Here is a 19264-nt window from a genome sequence, read left to right as displayed (position 1 = left end):
TTCTTGAGCGGATCTGGATCCGCGAGCACAACTACCACGCTGTCGACGTAGGTTTTGAGAAAATGCTCATCCAGAAGGCACAACATCCTTTCCTTCTAGATCACATAGTTGGATGCACCATCCAACTGATCTTGATCTATCAACCCATTGGCTTCCATCCTTGCGAAACGAGAAAATTGAATAGCCTCCTCTCTCCTCTGTGCAACACTAGACTGGCCTACACACTTCCTGCTGGAGCTTGTAGATCTGCCCCTCTGCTGCTGCTCAGCAAGTGAGAATTTAGACTCCTTGGTTGGAAGTCCTCTAAGGAAGAATTCCCTCAACCGTGTCTCTCTGTTCCCTCTCACGTCTTTCTGCCCAAGAACTGCCTGCAGAAAACTGCATCCCACCAGAAACTGCTCTGCGTTGCTACCTCTGCCACTGAAAAATATCGATTTGAAAATATTACCTCGTTGGTGACTCACTCAGAGAGAGACTTTCCTCGAAAATTTTGCCCTCCTGGCTTGGACTGCGCAATCCCTCTAGGAGTTCGATTTGTTGTCTATACAACACTTCGACTTCCCTTCTTCCTTCAACACTGGGCTCTTCTGGCACTGCTCTCTTGTTTCACCTGCAACTCTGATACCATGTGAAAATTCCTAAACCTGGAACCCCTACTGCAACAAATTGATGTTACTTCTCCTACTTGTTAATCCGTACAAGTTATTTAATGTGTTCTAAGGTAAATATCGAAGTAAATACAACTGCAGCCTTCACTATTTAAAATAATATGCGGAAACGAGAAACTGAACAAGAAAGAGATACACAACACATCTAAATTGTTATTTTTGGACAAATGTCCCCGAAAAACCCCAATGTGGGAAAACTGGTGCAGCAGCTTTGAGGGTTTTATTATTATGCATTAGTAATTTTTGAATAAAATCTCTAGATGCCTTCCCGACAATCCAGTTACAGAGAATATCACTGACAGAGAGATAAGTGAGGTTACCTCACTCTATCACTGGAAATCCTGGCTGATCCAACCATTGAATGAACTGCCCCTGGCTGCCTCTGCGTAGTCACTGCATCAGCCCAATGTCACAACATTTGGGGACAACATCACTCCTTCAGCTGATCAATCTGCTGCTCAGGAAATTCGATTTTCACCTCCTAGACTCACACCCCGACTTCCGGCTTCTGCAATCGATTCCTTCAACTGATTTTCAGATTCCCTCTTGGCTTCTGCGCTGCCTCTGTGTGGCCCTGCGCCAGCCTCTCTAGCTTTGCGTTGCCTCTACCAGATCTCTCTCTGCATCCTCTGCTAAGTATTCTCTGACCGGGAAAGATTTCCCTTCGGATACTATCCTTGCCCCTCACTGCAAAAGATCACTATCGAAAATCTCTCTGGCAGCTGCTCTGCTTCAGAAAATCGAACTTTTGATCTCCCCTCTGTGTGTTCTCCAAGTGCCCCTCAAGCCTCTTCTTATATCTTTCTATTGGACAACCAACGACCCAGATTAACTTCTAATCAATGGCTTAGATCATTTTGGCTTGATCCTCGTCTTCTTCTAGAAGTTACACCCACTGTTAGATTAATACACATTAATTATTTTAATTTTCTAAGTTTAGACTTAGGATCCCATTAAAAATAATTAATTATTTTAATAAAACTGCCTCTGGTGGAATATCTCGAAACCTAAGTTGCACGAAACAGGGAAACTGGTACGAGTTTCCGAAACGGGAAGTGATACGAAACACGACCTCCCCAAATTTCGGAAACGGGGAAACGCGAATATATATATATATATATATATATTGAAAATATTTAAATATATATATGTGCAATCATAAAGCATAAATGATACATTATAATTTTTTTTTTTTTCTAAATAAGACTGAGCTATTATATTACAGCAAGAGCAAAATTACATCAGCAGTATTACAACAGGGCCGAGGCCCTGTAAAACTTGTCCTGGGACAGACAGTAAACTCGGGAGTATTCATTCCAGGATTACAAAAGATGGAAACCAGAGTGACACTCATGTAACCGACACATGGACTGTAGCACTAGGAGACTGAAACAACAGAAACACATGGAGGACATCGACACCATGACAGAGATAACAGATAACCGACACCATAACAGAGATGGACAGAGGTACATAGTGACAAAGTGCAGACACATATATGATCGCGAAGGGAGCTGACAGAGAGAAAAATTCGTGCAGTGAAACCTGGAGCGCGAGCTGGGCATGCTAATCTTCTTCCGTAGTCTGCGGTTCATCCTCCATCTTGCAGCAGGGAGGCTGGAGTATAGCCTTACCAGCATTGCGCTGCACAGGTTCACTCGGGCCTGCTCCAGGATCATGTACAGGCCTCAGCATATCTATGGCGGGAAATTCCATGTCCACTGTGGGAACAATCCCAGGAATACGCGGAGGGTTGGCACGAGGAGCTTCATCTTCACCCCACGGATTGCTGCAATGCTCCACTGAAACAGTTACGAAGAAAGTGGAATTGGACAAAGTACATGGAAGGCGGTATCTTACCATTGGGTGCTCAGTGTGCCCACATTCCATTCTCTCTGGAGGTTCCGCCATTCTTCCTCTGCCCGGGGGCCTTCCCCTCGGTCTTCTGCGTTCAGAAGATTCTTCAATTGAGGAAGAGGGAGAAGGGGCTCTTCCACTGTAGCTGCCACGCCGACTTGTTCCCCTTTGGCGTTCACGCTGCATACTGAAAATGAGCGGGTGGCGAGTGTGCACACACGGATTGTCCCTCTGAACTAGACGCCCAATCCCCCAACCAGACTGCGGATGGCAGGTTTGCAACACCGCCAATCTCCCAGGTTCACAACCAGACTGCCCGTATGCTCTCCAATTGCCCAAGTCTATGGCCTCTAAACCATCACAGTCGCTCTCAGAGCCTGAATGAGAGCCGAAACAATGAGCCTCCGCCACTTCCCTCAAGACAAGAACAGGAGCAGACGAGAAATGCGGGAGAATGTCTGAGAACTTCCGGCTATGAAGCGCCATGTTTCGTTTCTCAAGGCGAGCAGTGAATGTCGAAGGGACGTCTCTGCAGTGAACCATAACTCCCCTCCTTAAATGCTGCATGCTGGAATAGTTAGGGCGAGTCCTCCTGGTATACGTGGCTTGTCCGGGCGGACACATGCCCTGCTGACAAGCCATGAGCCTTATGTATCTAACAACCACCCGCATCCGGGGGATACATTATAATTTATTACACTTAAACATTAAGATTTAATTTACATCACATTTACTCATGAATGATCACATAATGAAAATAAAAATATCGGAATATCCAAAAGCAACCTTTATTATATATCCAAATCTCAAAATCAGCCTTTATTTATATTAATATATGAGGCTGCAAGTACAATAAAGACTATAAGGCTGCAAGAGAGAGATCCAAATCAGGATTTTCTGCATCCACATCCCATTCTTTAGAAGGACCCCTGTTGTATTGGGAGTCTCTTCCTACATAGTCGAACGACCTTAGTGCTCTTGATTAAATACACGTTTCATACCCTAGTACCCTACATGATCTTGATTATTGGGAGTTTCCCTTGCATAGAGGGCTAGGTTCTCTTGATTAAATACAAGTTCCATACCCTAGTACAGGATAAAATCCAACGGAAACATTGCAATCTCTTCAATCTTGAAATCCTGAAAAACAAATAAGTCTGCTGGATTTTGAGTGAGATCTAAAATTCTACTTTCTCCATATGAAATCCAATGAGGGCGAAACCACTCTCAAACATCCTGAGTCATTTCATGGTAATGTTAAAAATTTAAGTAAAAGGATGAAAATGAAAAATAAAGGAGAATATCACTTTTACTTTAAGAATTTAATATTACCATGAACTGCATATCCCTGAAACTTCCTGATGAACTGCATATCAACACTAGGGCAAAAATTCACTTTTATAACTTTAGACACACATCTAGAAGCAACAAGAAGTCACTAACATACCCTAAAACACTAGTTAATGAGGAAACGTGGGTCGTACGGCCCTGAAATGCGTTTCCGGCCGTACTGGCCACATTTCCTTTTCGGGAAACGTGGCAGTACGGCCGGAAATGCGTTTCACGGCCGTACCAAACGCTTTTCCGCGTTTCGTACCCGTTTTCGTACGGAAACGGACCTCTATACCACGTTTCCTGCAACATAGCCCGAAACGATTTCTGGGTATTGGAGAATGCATGTGTCTAAGCCTCCTTGCTAAATTTGAGACTGAGAGCACATTCGATGCTACTAGAAATCAACATTATGCCATTTGATGTATGCTTCCTACATTAGTCATATGTCCCCTCGCCCATATGTCAAGAGCATATGTTAGAAGGCGGATGTCCAACCCAAAAGGTATGATTCATTGTGCAATCAGGTGCTTATGCTTGTTTTTCTGGGGTATTTTGGGCATGGATTATTGTGTGACTTGGAAGAAGGAAGGGCTTGACCATGGTTTTGTTCCCACACTTTACATGGGGGGCGGGGGGTTAATCCTCAATCCTAGTCCCATGCATAGTTTTAAAACTCCGACTCCGACTCCGACTCCGACTCGGCTGAGGATCGACTCCGACTCCGACTCCGAAACGGTAATGACTCGGTCGTTGTAAAAAATACATTAAATATTTATTTTTTTATAAAAAAACATAATTTTAAAGATTTTAAACATAATTTTAAAGATTTTCATTCATGTTTCCAAACACACAGCATTATAATATAGATGGAAGACAACATATGATCAAAGTAGGCTCATGAACCAATCCATTATATCAAAATGGTACCCAATGGCAATACATAGTCAACTGTCATACATGATCAAAGACTCAAAACAAAAAACACATAACCAAGGAGGCTAGAAATGGCCTCTACAACAAAAGTAAACTGTGACGGTGACCAGACTCCAGTACTAGTACTACAGTATTACTGGCTAGTAGCTACTGTCAGAGGAGCCAAGATCATGTCGATCAATCTTTGGATCATCATCATCAGAGTCAGACAGGGGGCCCCATGGCTCCTCCTCCTCATCATCATCTCCAACTGCAACTGTAGAAGTGGTACCACTAGCAGGCTGTGCAACTGCAGTAGATGCAAGCTGAGATAGAGTAGATATGCGGCTGCGCTTCTGTCGTGGCTGAGCAGAGGAAGCACCTACAACTGGAGTCCTTGCTGGCTGTGAGACTGAGGCTGGTGGATTGGGATCTGCATTCAACTAAACAGGTTGAAGTTGAACAACATGTTCAAGTTCAACTGATGTCTCCATATCTAAATCTACATCAAGATCCTCATCAGGATCAAACTCTGCTGGACGACTCTCCACTACCCAATCTGATGTTGGATCAATGTCTTCCAACACAATGGGATTTGAATCAGGTCTTTTGTTCAGCAAATGGTTTTGTCTGAGCCGAAGGTTGTATTGGACATAAACTAGATCATTTAACCGTTTTTGATCCAAACGGTTTCTCTTCTTTGTGTGAATCCTCTCAAAGATAGACCAATTTCGCTCACACCCAGATGCACTGCAAGTTTGACTCAAAATACGAATTGCAAACCTTTGCAATTCAGGACAATGGCCACCAAAGGCCTCCCACCATTGTGCTGCAAAAAACATAGGAGTGTAATGAGTTAGCTCAACAAAATGACAAATTATATCTAACTTTCAAATTATAAACGATTTAACAAACTTTAAAAAAAAAGTAAAACTATTAAGAATTTGAAAATTGAAATTTTTGTTTACCTGGCTCATCTGCTTCTCTTGCAATCTTTGCTAGGTTCTTCCCAAAGGTACCTGCTGCATTGCTGAAGATATTGGCTTGTTGGTGTATCTCCAGCTGATTAGACTCCAATGGGATCATGCGATCAATGCAATCAATCAGTCCATCTTTGACCTCCCCCCTCAAAGCTCCTGACTTCTTAGCTTTATAATGATACCGTGGGTTCAAAAAATACCCAGCTGCATGTATAGCGCGATGGAGTTGATTGTTCCATCTTTCATCAATGATTGCCCAAATGGGCCCATACTTTGCCACTCTATCCTTGTATACCGTCTTTATTTGCTCCTTTGCTTGATCCATAGCCTCATAAATGAAGCCCATAGCCAGCCTTTCCCCATCCACCAACCGCAACACCTTAACTAGTGGCTCAGCAAGCTTCACAATCTCTGCTGCCTTTCTCCAAAAAGTTTCTTCATGGACTTTCCTTTTCAATTCTTTGCCTTCTGGTTTGTTAGACCAATTGCTTTGATTCCATTCATCACTGGAAAACATCTTTTGTAAGTTTCTATGTTGGGAAAGCATAGATTGCAATGTCAAAAAATGTGTAGCAAATCTAGTGATGGCAGGCCTAATAATATCCTTGCCCCCAGTGTGTTTCCTCATGAGGCTCAAAACCAATGTATGATTGTAGATAAATTTTGTTATGCTTTTGGCATGATCTATAGTGTTTTTGACCCAATCTAATTTTCCAATATCCTCAAGCATGAGGTCTATGCAATGTGCAGTGCATGGGGTGCAAAAGATGGTCTTGTGTTTTTCCTCTAACAGTTTACCAACAAGAACATAGTTAGAGGCATTATCTGTGATGATTTGAACAACATTAGCCACCCCCACCTCCTCAACAACCTGATCCAATAGCTGAAACAACAAGTGGCCATCTTTTACCTTATCAGATGCATCAACTGATTTTAAAAACATGGTTCCCTGTGGGCAGAAGACAAGAAAGTTTATGATGGTACGGTTTCTTTGATCAGTCCATCCATCTGACATGATGGTACACCTTGTTCTTGCCCATGAGTCCCTGAACTCTTGCAAATACTCATTAATGGATTGAATTTCTTTCTGCAAACGAAACCCCCTTAGCTCATGCATAGTAGGGCCTTTGAAGCCTTTTCCAGCAGCATGTATGGCATCAAACATAGGCTCATAATATGGTGAACGAGCAACATTAAAGGGGATATCAGCATCATACCACCATCTAGCTATGTACTCACAAGCAGTCTCCCTCAATTCTTTCTTCCAATGGTCATCTAAAGTGGGCTGCATTTGAGTTTTACTAACTTCAGGACCATGTGCATCTGATGGAGAGGAGGGAGTGAAATAACTTTTGATAGGCACATCACCCTTTTTCATTCTACCCTTTCCCTTATCTTGAACAGAACCAAAAGAGGGAGGAACATATCGGAAAGGGTTGGATGTATCAGTTTGAGGGATAGAGGAAGAACCCTCAAAATCATAATGGGGGTTGGCAGCCATCATTTTTTGTATCTCCCTCTTCCTCCCAATTTCAGCCTGTATGTCTCTTTGCCTAGCCTTATCTTCTTTAAATTTCTCAAAGCTGGCCAACAAATTCTTCTTAATCTCCCCAATTTCTGATGAGGTACATGGGGTAATTTGGCCTCTAATCCCTGCCAAGTGTTGTTTCAGCCTATTAATGCCCCCAGGACCTTCCTTAATTTTCCTATGGAAAAATTTGCATTGCATTTGACTATCAACCATTTCAACATATGCCCAAGCAGGATCTCTTGCTCTAGGTGCCATTTTTTGACTATGAAATGAAAGCAAACAATCTGAAAATGAAAAAAAAAAACCTTGATTCAATGTTCATTTATTTGACAAAAAACACTCTAAGATTTCTAGATATGCACCTAAAATTTACTAAGCAAAAACAGATTTATAGAGGTGAAAAAAAATACCTCCAGGCACAAACTGCCTCCTCAAGCTTGCTCCAAGAATCAGCTCCTCAATGCTGCTCCAAATGGTTGCCCAAGAAGCTCCTCACTCTAGCTACAATGCTCCTCCAAGACTCCTCACTGCTGCTCCAAAACAAGCTCAAGAACTGCTCACTAACTCTCAAAGAAGACTCTCACTCAAATGCATAAGATTGCTGTGAGTGAATGAGAGCACTTGGGTGTGTTAAATAGGGTTTGGGGGGGGGGGAATGGACCCCAAAAATCATTTAGCAAATTCATATAACTACTTGACGTCCAAACCAATCAAAAAACACCAAAAAAATCCATTAAAAAAATAATAAAACGCTGTTTACGTGTGCCTGGGCCGTTTGTTTGTGACTCGGCCGAGTCATAACGGAAACGGCCGAGTTGGCCGAGTCATAGGTGACTCGGCCGAGTCATGGGTGACTCGGCCAACTGAACCGTTTTAAGGGCCGGGTCATATATTTGGCTATTGAATCGGATCAACCAGGCTGTTTCGGTTTCGAAACGGCCGTTTCTTAAAACAATGGTCCCATGGAATCTGCGCTATTGACCTATGGTTTTAGGAAGGGAAATACTTGGGAAACCCCGATTTTGGCTGCATGGTGCCATTTTCCCGCTCTACATTTTTCACTCCCTTCCACACATTACAAGCCTTATTTCATCAATTTCCTTCCGTGAGTCCACATGACCACTAGGTTCACAAGGCACTGGCACTCCCCATTCCCTTGTCCACATATCTGGGTTGGGCTTGGAAATGTTGCCTCAGAGGTTGATTTAGCTAAAAGAAAGTGAAAAGCATATCATGGCCACAAGCAAGAAACAATGAGAAAAAGAATGTTATAAACTGCAAAGGATGGCCGAGACATTTAATGTAGCACGTGGGAAAAAGCCAAACATGAGCTCTACCCCTTTTCATGGCCATCACCCTGATTCTTAGGGCCTAGAGTGTCCCCACATCATTAAGGAACCCATGCACGTCCCAACCCCTGGTGGGTGATGAAATGCCCCACCTTAAGGGGGTAATAACTACTTCACATCATTCATGACACGCTCTCATTTCCAAGAGCCCCGAGCATTAATATAAAGAATAAAATCAAGAAAAGGCAAAGGGAAAATAAAGAGGGGCAGAAAAGAAAAGGCTGGTGTAACTCATGTATCCACGATTGCTCCCTCCTACATCTATATTCCCAATATGTGGGCATGCCTCATTATTACCATCCTTGTACCCATGGCATTTGGCCTTGAGACCCTTGTGGCTCCATCCATTTCATCATCATTCATTTGGCACCTATCAATTGAAAGATGTACCGAGGACCTGTCTTTCCCCTTAGGGGATGGGAACACCTAATAGGGTCGTCTATTAACCGCTCCTTCATATTAACACCCTCGGGTGAAGCGTTGAGAGCCATGGTACTCCAATCATGTGCAAAGCATCATTTTTTGCCATTGGAACCTTTAGCATCCTTAGAAATTTACTCGGTGCCCCACATTATTCACGTGATGATGCACTTGGACCAGTGTGCCCCACTCGACTCAGCATTTACCACATGGTGTGGTAGCTGATTCAAGGCCCAAAGGAGGTTTATCTTAGCTCTTGATACATGGGAGGGCAAGCACCATTGTTAAAATCCTCCATGTTGGAGCATTACAGGCTATTCTATCATCAGGAGAGCCATAAGACCAGTTTTTGTGCCTCAAACACAAAATTGGGGCCCACATGATGACTTGTATGGAGAGTTAGGAACCATCCTCTAGTCCAAGACTTATGAAGCCCTTTCACACATTTTGGCAGAAAGAGGACTCAACATTGCCTTCCAACGACCCTGCATTAGCATGTCATCATCGTTTCAACTTGCATTTGGAGGCTAATTCATGTTTATGTAAAGCTACTTGGTCGACTTGTGACCAAGGGATGTATCTTGCCCATTTTTGTAATGTTGAGGGGCTTGTAGGCATAATTCGACTTAGTAGAACACATAAATATAAGATCATTTCACTTGGATTAAATCATCATCATCACCACTTGGGAAATTCGGCCTCTTAGGCTAATTCACACTTGTTCTTGTATTGGCTATTGGAGTATCTTGGATGCATTGCAAGTTTTGATCTTCTTTTGGAGCTATCCTCTTGGATTATGGATGGATATATTGCATGTCATCTTGTAAGTGCATTTTGTTGAAGTTTTGCTTTTGAAATATGTCTAATGTATGGAATTACTGCAACTAGATTAATGCTACATTATGCCCTAATTTTTTGAAGATAGTTTTTGAAAGCTATTTGGTTGACAATTGCATGTATTATTCATGTCATGACATGTGATGAATGTTCCTAGTGGTGAAATGTTGATTTTCTCCATAAAACTCCATAATTCTTGAGTGGGTAATTATTGAGGATTAGTACCTAAGGCATCAATTCTTGACATCCTTAAAGACAATTTTGGCCAATCTAAAGCATCGAGCACTCCATATGCCCAAAGGACAAGGCACTAGTCCAAGCATTTGGTGATCAAACTCAATTTCTCCATAAATTTCTTTTTTCTAAAATTTTGTCCCCTAAAGTAGGACGACTAGGCTAGGGCATAGAGCGAATTACACTAGAGAGTGATTTGGTGGATTCCAAGAGCCTAGACACCAAGACTGTGGTCTTATCTCGTTGACCTCAATGTTTGGCAGACATCTAATTGCTTTTAATCCATAAAATCTCTTGTCCTAGGTCTGCCCTAAGAGGGAAACCCTAGTTGGTTATTGTCTCAACTTGGGGACTTCTTTGAGGGTTGTATGAGCCTAGTACTTGGTGAAGTAAATCATAAGAAGCCCTTTCTCCTCCTTGCCTTGATCTTGGGAGTGCCTCTATCCATGATTACCTATAAAACCCTAGGTCTTGCACAAGTATTTTCTAGGTCCCTTAAAGGGAGTGAAGTAACTTTAGAAGCATTAATTCATCACCTTAAACTTCCCTTGAGAGGTCCTACCACATCACCTAGTACCTTAAACCCTAGAATATCTATTAAAGGTGATTATCATCATATCAAGATTCCTCCCATCAGTGATAGTCCTTAAAGAGCAGGGGAAATTGGCTGTGGCGACAATAGACTGTTGCCCCATTGTTAGCACTTAGTCTAGCTCTTTGTCTTGTAGGGTTTCCCTCTCCAAGGCCTGTTAGATTTTGTGGTAACATTTTTGGTGCCGTTGTCAGGGAAGAAGCAAGTCTACCTTCAGCGAATATTTACCTTCTTCACTAATGAGAATATAAAGCCTTTTTGGCGACTCCATTGGAAGAATGAAGCCATTGTTCTTCATTGAGCTTCAAAGTTCAATGCTTGTAGCGTGAAGCAAACATTCTTTAAGGCAATTTTCATTCTCCCTGACGACTCTAATGTCATTGATATATAAAGAACAACAAAATGTCGATCGAGTTGCTTCCTGCCTTGGATATAACATGGATCCCACAATATCCAAAAATGAAATACATGAACGATGTGCCAATATTCGATGGGGATCCGCTCTGAACAACCAATCATATAGTAAAGTTCATGAGGTATACTTCAAGACTCAACATAATCCAATCTAGTGACAAGATTGAATTGTTTTTCCTATCTATTGCTATGTATATTGATTGGCTTGTATAATGTGAGCCTAGAAACATTTCCTCTTTCTCTATGTTGATTTCATATTTCTTTTTGCATAAAGGACCAATTTTTCAAACTGTTGAAGAAGCATGTCAAAACCCAAAAGGTATGTTTTTCATTGTGCAATCATATAATAAAGTTCATGAGGTATACTTCACGACTGAACATAATCCAACCTAGTGAGAAGATTGAATTGTTTTTCCTATCTATTGCTATGTATACTGATTGGCTTGTATCATGTGAGCCTAGAAGCATTTCCTATTTCTCTATGTTGGTCATATTTCTTTTTGCATAACGGACTCGTTTTTCAAACTGTTGAAGAAGCATGTCAAAACCCAAAAGGTATGTTTTTCATTGTGCAATCAGGTGCTTATGCTTGTTTTGCTTGGACATTTTGGGCATGGATTATTTGGTGACTTAGAAGAAGTAAGGGCTTGTCTGTGGTTTTGTTCCTTCACCTTAAATGGGGGATTAATCCTCAATCCTAGTCTTGTGGGATCTCCCCTATTGACATCTTCATTTCAGGAAGGACACTACTTGGGAAACCCTGATTTTGGTAGAATGGTCCCGTTTTCCCGCTTCACATTTTTCACTCTCCTGTGCACATTACAAGCCCTATTTCATCAATTTCCTTCTCGAGGTCCACATGAACACTGGGTCCACAAGACACACACTCCCCCTTCCCTTGTCCACATATCTGGGTCAGGCCTGGAAATGTTGCCCTAAAGGTTGATGTAGCTAAAGGAAAGTTAAAACCATATCATCCACAAGCAAGAAATAAAGAAACAAAGAATACTATGAAATGCAAAGGATGGTTGGGACATTTGATGTAACATGTGGGGAAAAGCCAAATATGAGCTCTACTCCTTATCATGGCCATCACCCTGGTTCCTAGGGCCCATGAGTGCCCCCACATCATTAAGGAACCCATGCACACCCCAACCCATGGTGGGCAATGAATTGACCCACCTCAATGTGAAAATTTCTAACCCGAAATTTTACTACAACAACTGATTTATTTCACCTACTTATTCTTCACAATAAGTTATTTACGAAATCCCTTCAGCAAATATTAAAATAAATTCTATTGCAGTTATCACATAATTGCATAGAGAAAATACATACACAAGAACCAATCACATCAACACAGTTCTTTTTGGACAATTGTCCTCGGAAAAACCCAATGTGGGAAAACAGGTGCAGTAGGTGAGGGTTTTATTAATCTTTAGCAACAATCGCTTTTACAAGGAATGATTTTACAAAGAAACTGAGAGAAAACACTTGAGACTTTCCCTTGGAAACTTTCTGATACCTTGGAGACCCTTCTCCCACTTCGGTGTCACTCTGCGTGGCTCAACATGGATCTGAGTGACTTCGCGTCCCTCTGCGTCAGCTTACATGAGGGTTGTGTCTCCCCTGGATTGCGTCTCCTTTTGCAATGTCTCTTAGTGTTTCTGTGTCACCTCCTCCTCAGTCACTGGCTGGTGTTGATGCCCTCCTCTTCTTCCACCCTGCAACTCTCCCTTTGAAATTGATCTCCTTCTCTTTGAGAATTGATTTTCCTTGAGATACTGAGTATCTGTTGGTGTATCTCCAAATGATCCTCAACTCTTCTCATATACTTTTCCTGTTGATGAATCAACAACCAAGATTAAGTCTCTAATCAACGACTAAGATTAAAATAGACTTGATCCTCGTCTCTTAGAAGCTTCTCACCCTTATCTTTATTAATGCCCATTAATATTTTAATTTTCCTAAGTTTAGACTTAGGAACCCATTAAAAATATTAATTATTTTAATAACTCCTCATCCGGGTGGAACTTCTCCAAACGATTTATGGGTCTTGCAGATCTCATGTGCCTTAGCCTCTCCACCAAATTTCAAGGCTAGAGCACATGTGATGCTACCCAAAATCAACACTCCCTCTTGGCGAGGAATGTGCTCTAGCAATGCTTCACCATAGAAGCATCACGCTGATCCTCCGCATCGGTCCTTTGTACTGATGCTAGGCTTGCTGCCTCACATCCACTGCACTATTGCTTTATGTACTGCTGCCCATGACACCGCTATTGCCATTGCTACATCTGTACTTCAGCTTCCTCTCAACATGTTGCATCATGCTGCATAGCACTGCCATTGCTAACTGCTGCACTGCAACTCCCGATACCTATCCATTTCTGCTACTGAAATGGATTCTTCACCATCCCCATCTTCTCCCTGAAATAAACAAAATTTGTTCTTCCTAGGTGAGGATGTCTACCACCTGTTCTCATGTAGGAGTGTACCTCAACTGTACTGCCCCTCGTTGGACACAATCTCTGACAAAGGGACACCTGATATCAATGTGCTTCGATCGATCATGAAATACTGGATTTTTAGAGAGTTTGATGCAACTCTGATTATCACACAAAACCCTGGTTGCTTCCATCCTTCTCCTAAATAGATTCACAAGCAATTTCCTAAGCCGTATGGCTTCGCACGAAGTTGTGCTAGCTATCATATATTCTGCTTCAGCTGAGCTTAGAGCCACAAATTTCTGTTTTCTACTACACCAGGAGATCATTCTCGATCCAATGTTAAAACAATACCCAGTTGTACTTTTCCGATCCACTGAACTTCCAACTCAATTTGCGTCAGTGAACCGACTCACCCTGATGTCATTGCCTTGGGTGTACAATAGTCTATGCTCGACTGTTCCTTGTATATACCCGAGAACATGTTTGGCTGCTGCCCAGTGCGTCGTCTTGGTTTCCATCATGAACTGACTGAGGGTGCTGACAGCGTAACAAATGTCTGGCCTGACATTGACCAGATACATTGGGGACCCTATAAGTTGCCTGTACAAGGGGGTATCAACATCTTTGTCTTATGATGCATCAATCTTCTTCCAGTTGGTGATCATTGGAGTAGCCATAGGTCTACAGTCCTGCATCCTGAATCTCTTTAAGATCTTTGTAGCATATCTCCCTTGTCCAAGGAAGATCTCACCCTTTTGCTGCCAAACTTCCAACCCCACGAAATAATGCATCCATCCCAAATCCTTCATGTCGAATTCTGTGGCTAGGTTCTTTTTGCAATCTTTGACGAGCCTGGATGATCCTGTCTAAAAAAGATCATCCACATATAATACAAGGATTAGTGATCCGGATTTAGACAGGAACGCAATAAATTATAGAGATAACCATAAATACAGAGATGAGATAACCATAAATACTGAGATGCAGCGGAAATAATACTTCATTTCATTACTGTAAAATACTGAAATATGCTTACAAATAGAAATGGAAAGAAACCAGCTAGGGCGATGGTAGCTTATCTCTGAGAAGAGATGTGGCGGCTACATGCCTCTGAACTGTTCTAAAAACTGTGTTACAATGAGGCTCGAAGGCCTATTTATTGTTGAGAAACAATGGAAAACCCTTCACATCCCAAAACCTAACCCTAGAAGATGAAACGCCAAATTGTGGGCCCCGTTTGGGTAAATTGGTACATCAATTTCCGGGGGTCGTAACTTTGGCATACGATAGCTCGTTAGAAAGATCTATCCGAGTACTACCACTTTGGGAAGCAACATCGGTTCATGGACCCATGTTGCCCCAGATTCCCAAAAAAACGTCGTTTAGGGCCTCAAAATGGCTCCGGAAGTTCAGGACTCGAAAAATTGCTAAAAATAGTAAACTGTGCTACAATTTAGGAAACTGAAAAGACTGAAAGAGACAGTTGTGGGGGTCCAAATGGGATAGGTGGGTGGCCATCAACATCCACCTGGATCATTCCTCCCCCCTTAGGAAGCAATGGTCCCCATTGCGTTGAGTTCCTCCATCTGCTGAACTTGGTCCCTCGTGAGCTGTTCTACAATCTCTGATGTGTTCAGAAATGGTGGGAAGCATGGTCGACGACGGTCCACATTGAACACTTGGTGCAAGCGAAGGAATGGAGGAATGCTGTGCTTCAAAGCATTGTTGCCCATAGCCTTGGTACTGGTGTAAGGACCATGTCGGAGTGGTCTGAGTTTTTGATGGGTTCTGGTAAGGCGTTCTCTCTGTCGATGCAACCAGACTTTGTTGCCCACCTGAAACCTATGTGGTACCCCTGTGGGTGAGGAGAAGTTGTTTCTGTGTTCTGCCATGACCGTATCCCTTTGCTGCTGCTGCTGCATGGAGGAACCCTTTGCAGGGGTCATGGATGTAGCAACGATCTTCCCCTTACATTGGGAGTGAACCATACAGATGAATTTCCTAGTCTGAGAGATGAGCTTGCTACCTTTCTTAGCGGTGATCAAAGATGTGGCGGTAGGTGGGTCTACCTCCGGTATCCTGTATAATGAATTATTCAAATAAATAATGACAGCACGAGGCCTAGACTCATACACAGCATGTCGCCTCCACAAGTATGGTTGGCCTAATAATACATCACAAACATCTAGAGGTGTAACATCACACAATACCTCGTCTTTGAAGGGTTTGATGCTGTAGGGAAGGCGACACTGCTGGCGAACTTTGAGATCTCGTCCTTCATGAAGCCACCCGATACTGTACGGTTGTGGGTGTGGTGTAGTCGGTAGGCCCAACCGCTTCACGACCTCTGCTGAAACGAGGTTCTTCTGGTTGCCACTGTCGATAATGAATTGCAGCGGCGAACACTTCATCCACATCTGTGAGTGGAAAAGACGCTCCCCCTCTTCTGGATTTTCGGGCTCATCTTTCTGGATCTTGGCAGTGGCAACAGTGGCGCTGGGATCTGCATCAATGATCTGCTTCCCTTTGCCATTCCCCTTGTCAAGTTTTGGCTCAAGGTCAGAACATGCATCTGATTCGGAAGCCTTCAACTCGGCCACCAGTGACTGCTTGGTCCGGCACTCACTTGTGTTATGAGTGGGACTCTTGTGGAATTCACACCACTTTCCTGTGTCCTTCTTCGGCTTCGTGGTGTTCTTCTTTTCTTGCGGCTTTGACGGGTTGTCTTGGGTCACCCCGCCTTGGCTTTGTCCTTTAGGCTTCGAATTTGCAGATCCAAAGTCTTGCTTCTTCTGTTTGAACTTTTGCTCGATTTTGACAGCGTATCGGTATGCTGTGCCGAGTGAGGAGATGTTCAAGAACACCATCTCTTCTTGGATGTATTTGTGCAGGCAGCCACGGTATTTGAGTACCAGATGCAGCTCAGAATCTTTGATACCCAACTGTGTGCGAAGGATATGAAAAATGTTTGTGAACTCCGGCACATCTTGGTCTCGTCCCTGCCGCAGTGTGGTCCATTTGATGTATTTGTCCTCATAGCTTCCAACAGGGTAGTACTGCTCTTTGATGGCATCCCGGAAGTCATTCCAAGTGGGTGCGGCTGAAAATAGTGAGCCTGTACTTTCATCCTTCTGCTCACAGTAGGTTTCCCACCAGTCCTTGACGTGGGGGGCTGCTTTGAGAAGAGCGAAAACAATCTTTTCCCGACTTGAAAATTCAAGAACAGAAAAATACCCATCTAGCAGATTTAACCATTTATCTACGGCATCTGCGTCTATTTGACCCTTGAAGATGGGGATTTCAAAGTTAACTTGTACCTTAAACGGTGTGGCATTTCCAGAGTCGCTGTTGGAAGCCGATGCGTCGCCTCTGGGTAGTCGCTGAAGGATCTGCGCAAAGCTATCCATCATCGCGTTCCTTTGCCGCTCGAGCGCTTCTTCGAGCAAGATTCTGATAGGATCTCCTGCCCCCTCGTCTTTCTTCTCATCCGCCATGGAAGGCCGTCGGGATTTGCGAGGCTGGTCTTGCAAAGGTTCGACCAGTTCAAGCCCTAACTCCTTATATCCCGACCTCGTTGGGGACATGCAAAGAAAAACAGAGAAAAAGCAGACCGCTCTGATACCACTGATCCGGATTTAGACAGGAACGCAACAAATTATAGAGATAACCATAAATACAGAGATGAGATAACCATAAATACTGAGATGCAGCGGAAATAATACTTCATTTCATTACTGTAAAATACTGAAATATGCTTACAAATAGAAATGGAAAGAAACCAGCTAGGGCGATGGTAGCTTATCTCTGAGAAGAGATGTGGCGGCTACATGCCTCTGAACTGTTCTAAAAATTGTGTTACAATGAGGCTCGAAGGCCTATTTATTGTTGAGAAACAATGGAAAACCCTTCACATCCCAAAACCTAACCCTAGAAGATGAAACGTCAAATTGTGGGCCCCGTTTGGGTAAATTGGTACATCAATTCCCAGGGTCGTAACTTTGGCATACGATCTCCGTTTGACGCATACGATAGCTCGTTAGAAAGATCTATTCGAGTACTACCACTTTGGGAGGCAACATCGGTCCATGGACCCATGTTGCCCAAGATTCCCAAAAAAACGTCGTTTAGGGCCTCAAAACGGCTCCGGAAGTTCAAAACCCGAAAAACTGCTAAAAATAGTAAACTGTGCTACAATTTAGGAAACTGAAAAGACTGAAAGAGATAGTTGTGGGGGTCCAAATGGGATAGGTGGGTGGTCACCAACATCCACCTGGATCAATTAGAGGCTCATTCTCTACGACAAGATAGTAGAGATTAGGATCTACATCAATCTTGATGAACCCCATGTTTTGCAAGTAGCCATCAATTCGACCGTACCATGCTCTAGGTGCCTGTTTAAGCCCATACAAGGCTTTCTTTAATCTGAATACATGAGATTTCTTCTCATGTGTTTCAAAACCCTCTAGCTATTCAATGTATACTTCCTTTTCTATCACCCCGTTCAAGAATACCGTCTTGACATCCATCTAGTGAATATCCCACCCCATCTGTGCTGCAAGGAATATCACGGTTCTAATAGAAGTATACCTGGCCACTGGGGCGAAGGTTTCTTTGTAGTCTATCCCTTCCTTCTGAGCATACCCCTTAGCCACAAACCTGGCTGTAGAAATTTCTCATTTCCCACCCCGGTTTTCAGTTTCTCCTTATTTCTCCCATATAGTTAAATGCCCTTTCCCATAACCATACATTTAACAAGCTGGAAAAAATAAATTTGCTGAAAACACAAATTCTGGAAATTTTACAGAATGCTGGAAATTGCAGAAATAAAAATCAACAGTAATAAACAGCCATTAAAACACATTTAAACACTGAGATTTTTGGTCAATGTGACCCTGGAAAAACCCCCTACAACTCTTGGGGAAAACCAGTTTGAGAGCTCTTCTTTATTTCTGGAAAATGCCTTTTTACAGTAAGAAAAATATTCAGCAAAAATCAGCAAGCAAACTTTTACAACTTATCTCAGCCTTGCTGAAACTCAGCCTTGCTGAAACTCCGCCCTGCTGAAACTCCGCTGTACAGACTTGCTGAAACTCAGCCTTGCTGAAACTCCGCTGCTGAAACTCCACTGCTGAAACTCCGCTGCTGATACTCCGCTGCTGAAACTCCGCTGCTGATACTCCGCTGTTGAAACTCCGCTGCTGATACTCCGCTGCTGAAACTTTGCCGCTGATACTCCACTGCTGAAACTCCGCTGCTGATACTCCGCTGCTGAAACTCCGCTGCTGATACTCCGCTGCTGAAACTCCGCAGCTCACTGTCCAGAAATCTCCGTTGCTCTCTTGCTCTCCTCTCAATCTGCTCATGAAAGAATTAATGACCTTTTCCTCCTTTAATCTAACCCCAAGTGACTTTTGGGTGATCCCTAAATCCAATGGCTGAAATAGATTGAGATCTAAGGCTGAGATTAAATGCTCATTTAAATCTCACTTTTTATTTTTTAATTCACTCCACTTTAATAAAGACCCACTTAGTCATTTATTTCCAAAGTCACTTTTCCTTTCTAATTTTTCATTGACTTTATAAAAGTCACTTTAAAATTAGACTTAGTAACTTTATCACTTAAAGTCACTTTTAAATAAGATTTAACTTTATAAAATTATAAAGTCACTTTAGGAGAAAAATTAA

At 42.7% G+C, this 19264-nt stretch overlaps 1 protein-coding gene across 1 annotated transcript in view; it reads left to right on the top strand.

Moving 5' to 3' along the window:
* Positions 1–19264, top strand: part of LTA3 (Dihydrolipoamide acetyltransferase, long form protein) — a 240140-nt gene that overhangs the window by 164971 nt on the left and 55905 nt on the right. The window lies entirely within an intron of this gene.

This window comes from Pinus tabuliformis, chromosome 2_1 (assembly GCF_031772625.1).
Source record: "Pinus tabuliformis cultivar Carrire ecotype Pingquan chromosome 2_1, CPIR1, whole genome shotgun sequence".
Classification (NCBI taxonomy): domain Eukaryota; kingdom Viridiplantae; phylum Streptophyta; class Pinopsida; order Pinales; family Pinaceae; genus Pinus; species Pinus tabuliformis.
The sequence above is the reverse complement of the archived record's forward strand: the minus strand, read 5'-3'. Positions and strand labels throughout refer to the sequence as shown.